This window comes from Bubalus kerabau, chromosome 17, assembly GCF_029407905.1.
Source record: "Bubalus kerabau isolate K-KA32 ecotype Philippines breed swamp buffalo chromosome 17, PCC_UOA_SB_1v2, whole genome shotgun sequence".
Lineage (NCBI taxonomy): Eukaryota > Metazoa > Chordata > Mammalia > Artiodactyla > Bovidae > Bubalus > Bubalus kerabau.
The window spans coordinates 46,022,641-46,028,942 of NC_073640.1; the positions used below are offsets into that span (position 1 = coordinate 46,022,641).

At 47.8% G+C, this 6,302-nt stretch overlaps 1 long non-coding RNA gene across 1 annotated transcript; it reads right to left on the reverse strand.

Annotated features, from left to right (window-relative positions):
* Positions 1-774: 774 nt before the first annotated feature.
* Positions 775-1,773, reverse strand: LOC129631558 (uncharacterized). Its single transcript, XR_008704079.1, has 2 exons — positions 1,438-1,773; positions 775-1,089 (listed from the first exon to the last, which is right to left on the reverse strand). It is a non-coding gene; the product is annotated as an uncharacterized LOC129631558 (long non-coding RNA).
* Positions 1,774-6,302: the final 4,529 nt, after the last annotated feature.

Sequence of the window (6,302 nt, forward strand, 5' to 3'; positions counted from 1 at the left end):
CTCATTTGCAACTGCACCCAGGGCTCCAGACTAGGTGTGCTGTTTTTGATATACCCAAGAGTGGATAACCGACTGGACTCCACCTGATGCCATCAGCTGATCCTAGAGTAAGCGTCTAGGAACTTAGGGTGGCCTTCTCCTAGGGCCACTCTAGATGTAGTGTCTCCTCTTCACCTCTGTCAGGGTGGTCGTGAAGAAGCTCCATCTGAGACACAGGACACGTCATACAGCTGAGCTGGTTGCTCACTGCACAAAAGCGTCCCACTAAGGGCTTATATGCAGCTGAGCTCTGCACTCCCAGCCCTGTATCTAGAATGCTGCACTTCAGTACATATTGCACAACACAGGGAATATAGGCAATAACTTTAAATCAAGCAAAATCCATAAAAAATTAGTCACTGTGCTCTATACCCGAAACCAATATAATGCTATAAATCCACCATACTTAAATCTAAAAAAAATTTTTAATCAAGTTATATATGTGTTTACATATACTGGAGTGGGTAGCCATTCCCTTCTCCAGGGGATCTTCCCAACCCAGGAATTGAACCCAGGTCTCCCGCATTACAGGCAGATTACCATCTGAGCCATCACAAAAGCCTATATATAGAATATCCAAAGAGATAAAAGAAGAAAGAAACTTCCCAGTAAATTATTTTTACAACTAGAGCATCTATAAATGAAGACCATGGGCTTTGAAAATTAAAAAATAAACACTCAATATATATTGTAGAATGCTGCACTCCCCCAGAAGGAGGTCTTTTCTCAACTTAAACCTGGGCTGGTGGTGATCCTGCTGAGATGCTTCTAGGCCCAAGCAGACTTGCTGGGGCAAGATCTTTCCCAAAAACCCCAAAGGCCCTAGCCTCCTCCCAAGTAGTCCCCAGGGCTGTTTTCTGAGCTTCCTGGAGCGTTTCAGAGAAGAATTTCAGCTAGGATTGATGGGCATTTCCACGCAAGTGGAGACCAGGGCAGAACAGGACAGACTCGTGACTCAGCAGATCTCAGGAAGCTGCTCCAAACCTGGCCTTCTGCTCCTCAGCCCATCCTAGGCCTCCTCCTCTCCACTGCCAAGTGGCTCTGAGCTGGCTGCAGAGAGAAAACAGGAAGTAGCCGCTGCTCTCTTGGGGCTCCTGGACATGGGGACCCCAGCAAGCCACAAACCTCTCTCCATGCCTTCTCCCACAACATGAAGAGCCCAGGCAGCTGCTTCAAGCCCTCCCCAAATCACATGTTCTCTAAGCCAGGCCTCGATGCTACCGGGCATCTGTGCCCATATGACATTTTTGAAGGGCTTCAGGTACTCTGATGACGGCAATAAAATGAAAGAAACCCTCCCCCACCCCTGTCTCTGGGCTCCCTAACCCTTGCAGAGTTTATCACTTCTTTTCCTGTTGTTCAGGAAACACAGGGGAGCTGGGAGACCATACCACCCACCAGGTTCAGTGGAACTGAGGCATCCTATTCCTGCGGGAGAATGAGCGCACGTATATGCTTGAAACCCTCCAACAACCCCTCGCCATATGTGTCGATTTAAATGGAAACCGAACGGGAGAGGATTCTGACGACAGTCTGTCACTGACAGCGCTACTTCCTCCAGTTAATTTATGTCTTCCGTAATCAAGCTGATGCTTTTTAAAAGGTTCACCTGTGATGGCACTTTTTTGCCCATACGTTCACATTCAAAGGTCCCCAGCCTGGGCGCTAATAGTCATCTGAAGACACCGCACTCTGCTAGTACTTTATCTTCCCGGCTCTTTACCTGTATTAATTAATTAGTGCTATAAATACAACCAGCACATGACTCTTTGAGAGCTAATCAGTCACTGACTCAGCGCAGGACCTGGAGGGAAATTAGGAAAATTGAATCTTTCAAAAGTTGGACCCATACAAGGTAACTTAGTCGATTCTGGCCTGAGGGTCAGTGGGGACAGGCTTGATTTAGGCTCCAACTGGGTAGAAAAGCAATTTCCTTAACAGCAAGCCAGCAAGCCCAGTTAAGGTGATACAGACCCACTCCAAGTAAAACACGGATGATGTTTTCTTGCAGGTTGAGTGTGCTGGCATTTATTGAGGGCCTGCTGTATGCCTCTCCCTGGGCTACATGGCAAGTGTCGGGGGACAGGTTTAGGTCTTTCCTATGACATTGTTTTGGCAGGGTTAGCAAAGCCAGAATACGGTCTAGAGTCAGAAACATTCTATCCTACTCTGCCCAGCTTACCTGGTCATTGGCTGGTCTAGGAAGATTAAAGAAGAAAACCTGTTGACTCGACCACAGGCCTTGAGGACTACTCAACTGCTGATCCAGAACTACCTCTATTTAGTTTGGACCTTACCACTGGGTCCAAATTTGCTTCTGATTCCATGGTTGGCCCCCTGGGCTCTGTAAATGAACCCTTGACCCCACCCTGCAGGCCTCTGCCCTGAATCTGGCCTTCATCTGGGTCTCAAGTAAATAGGGCCACCTGAGGTGAGCTGAGGAAGGGGACCTGAAATCCCTACGGCCAACGCAGGGACATTCAGCTCAGTTTTCTTCTATTAACTGGAGAAGAAAGAACTCATCTCATCCAGGGTCTTTCCCTGAGCCTGGAGCCACTGGCTGGTACTTATGTCCGTGAGAGGAAGCATTGCTTTGATCTCTCCCTGCTGGCTCAGTGGTAAAGAATCTGCCTGCCAATGCAGGAGGACACGGGTTTGATCCCCGGGTTGGGAAGGTTACCTGGACAAGGAAATGGCAACCCTCTCCAGTATTCTTCCCTGGAGATTTCCATGGACAGAGGAACCTGGCGGGCTATAGTCCATGGGGTCGCAAAGAGTCAGACATGACTTAGTGACTAAACAACAAACAAATTTGCTTTTAATTTTGCCCACCTTGTCAATTAAATCCAGTGATGCTGTTACATGCAGGCTCTAGGTTGGGCACTGGGGGATCAGGGATACAAGAGCCTGAGACATGACCCTAACAAAGGGGACAGGCTCCCTGGGACTCTGGCTAGGAGCTCCAGCCTTGGGAAGATGCATGAACTTGACAACAGTGTCAAGTTCACAAGAAGCCTTGAAGGTACAGGATGGAAGAGATGGACTCTGCCAGCTTCTTTGTGTAGGGAGTGGAGAAAGTGGGGAGGAGGTCAGGAGGCATTATGGAAGAGGGCCCCTCCCAAGAGGGAGGATTTAGCAGCAATAGAGAAGAAAAGCAGGCTCCCCAGGTGGCGCTAGTGGTAAAGAACCCGCCAGCCAATGCAGGAGACATAAGAGACTCCGTTTTGAACCCTGGGTCAGGAAGATGCCCTGGAGGAGGGCATGGCAACCCACTTGCCTGGAGAATCCCATGGACAGAGGAGCCTGGAGGGCTACGGTCCATAGGGTCACAGAGAGTCAGACACGACTGAAGTGACTTAGCACACACGTGCACACACACACAAGGAGAAAAGCATCACAGGGCAAGGGAAGCTTGTGGGCAAGGACAAGAATACAGGGGCCATGCTCAGGATATCTCATTAAACACACATCCAGAAAACTCTCTTGGACTTCCACGCTTGGTAGATTTTACTTCCTCCTTCCCTGACCAAATCCTTCACCCTTAGCCCGTCGGGCACCTTCTGACAGTAGCGAAAGCAGAGACAGACCCCCTCAGAGCCAGTCTGCCTCAGAGCCAGTCCGCAGGGAAATGGTCTCTTTGTGCCTTTGTGCCTTCCCACCACTTTCTGCAACCCCACGGATCAGGTCTATTTTGAGGCAGCCCCTCTGCACAGAAGGAGGTGATTTTTCTTCTTGCTTCTTTGCAGCAACAAACCACCCCCAGATATTTTGCTTTCACTCCTCCCTGAAGGGTCCAAAAGGTCCAAACACAGATGCTTCCCCACCCACGTAGAAATGGGAAAGTCCTACGATGGGACAAAGTCAATCTGCGTAGCTACAGGTTGAAGACTGTAGCTACAGGTTGAAACTGACAAAGGAAAATACCAATTCTTATTTCCTTAAGATTTTCACTCAACACTAGCAATGAACTCTCAGGCAGGAGGGGGCCCAGGACACTCTCGGGAGCCCATGAGAGGTTCCTACTGAGGCTTTCCAGGGACACATGCCACCACCTGCTGATGGACACTTGCTCATATTTTACCTGCCTGGTGAAAACCACAGTTTTGCTGGTGCCCAGTCAAAGCCACCTCTGCTTTCAGGAAGGTGACAGACCCTCTGTCAAGGATCTTTGGGAACACCAAGCCACTGCCTGCTACCAGGCATGGGGCCCTACCTCTGCCAACAGACAGAAAACCTTCTACCTCCTAGCCACTTCCTCTCCTGGCTAATTCCTTTAATGCCTTCCAGGGGTGACTCCCAAGGCCACCTACTCCTGCCATCAGTGCCCTTCTCCAAACTTCCCAAGGCAGAGGGGCTTCCCCCAAGATCACCCATGAAATACTATGAAACTTAGCTCCCCAGATAAATGAATGCGTGAGTGAATGAATTATTAACTATTGTCCTCTCAAAAGACCTAGAAGAGTTTGACAGAAAACAGCAAAGTTCTGTAATGTAATTATCCTTCAATTAAAAAATGAATTAAAAAGACCTAGAAGAATAACAGATATACAAGATTTAAGCCCAGGATCCTGTACCACTTAGTAGCATTCAGATTTTCAACTTAGGAAAGCTAACTATCTGCACCAACTCCCCTGGATAACAGCAACCTTCAAAAAGGAGTGAGCAGCTCATTTCCAAATGTGTCTAAGCAGAGGTGCAGGGGCTATCTGTTCTGAGCCAGAGAAGATTCTAGCCTTGTGCTACTACCTGTGTGATCCATGGATCAGCTACACCAGCCTCATCTGGGACCAGTTAGAAACACAGAACCTTGTTAGAAACGCCCACCCCTGTAGACCCTGTACTTTAGAGCAAGGGCCCAGGTAATCCATGTGCACATTAAACTTTGAGAAGTGGAAGGTCCCAGCCCCAGCTGCATATTAGGATCACCTGGGCAAGTTTCATTCTTAAATACCAGTTCCCAGGTCGACCTGCGTACACTCGTGCTAAGTTGCTTCAGTCATGTCTGGCTCTTTGCAACCCTATGGACTGTAGCCCACCAGGCTCCTCTGTTCATGGGATTCTCCAGGCAAGAATACTGGAGTGGGTTGCCATTTCCTCCTCCAGGGAATCTTCTCAACCAGGGATCAAACCCCTATCTCTTACATCTCCTGCATTGGCAGGTAGGTTCTTTACCAGTAGAGCAATCTGGGAAGCCCCCAGGTCCATCTACAAGCAAGTCAATCAGAATCTCTGAGGGTAGGGTCCAGTCGCTTGTATTTTTTTTTTAATTTCTCCTAGGGATTCTAAATTAGAACTGCTGCCATAGAAGATTCTGGCACTTCATATTGGGCTAGACTTGAGATTTTCTTTCTCTTCTCTATTGTTATTTTTAACAGTACTTTTTACACAGCTTTTTAAAAATCAACACACATAGGAACTTCTCTGGTGCTCCAGTGGTTAAGACTCTATGCTTCCAATGCAGGGGACATGGGTTTGATCCCGGGTCAGGGAACTAAGATTCCACATGCCACACGGCATGCTCAAAAAATAAAATAAAAATCAATACGACCTAGTTTTACAGGGAAGAGCAAGTCTTCCTCCATCTCTAATCTTTAGTGTCTCAATTTCCCTCCCCAAGTGCAACCACTGTTACCAGACTTTCATGTTCTTTCAGAACCTTTCTGTGCCTGACCATGTATATACATCCCCATGTATATGCCCTTCACACACACAGTGGTGTCAAACTGCACACGCTGTTCCTCTGTCTTGCTCTTTTCACTTAGTATATCTTAGTGATCATTCCATAGAAGCAAACATAATTCCGCCTCACTCTTTTAGGCAATGATGTAGTGTTCTAGTGTGTGCATGTAACAATAAATAAGTCTCCAGTTGATGGACATTCAAGTTGCTTCTAATTTTTTGCTTCTACAAACTATCCACAATGAATAAGACATAAACTAGCAGGGCTTCCCAGGTGGCTCAGGGGTAAAGAATCTGCCTGCTTATGCAAGAGACTCTGGTTCAATCCCGGGGTCGGGAAGATCCCTGGGAGGAGGAAAAGACAAGACATCAACTAGCGCCCACTGAAGTCACTCCTTCCCTGTTTTTATACTGTCATTATTTTTTTTCACAGCATGTTTCAGTACCCCCTCGGGGTGCACGTTTACTGTGCAGACTGGGACACTTCCAAGAGCAGAAGGGGATGTCACTGACAGTTATAATGAGGACGTAAATGTGACCAGCCCAGGCAACTGGGATGCATCATCATCTACCTAACTTGCTGC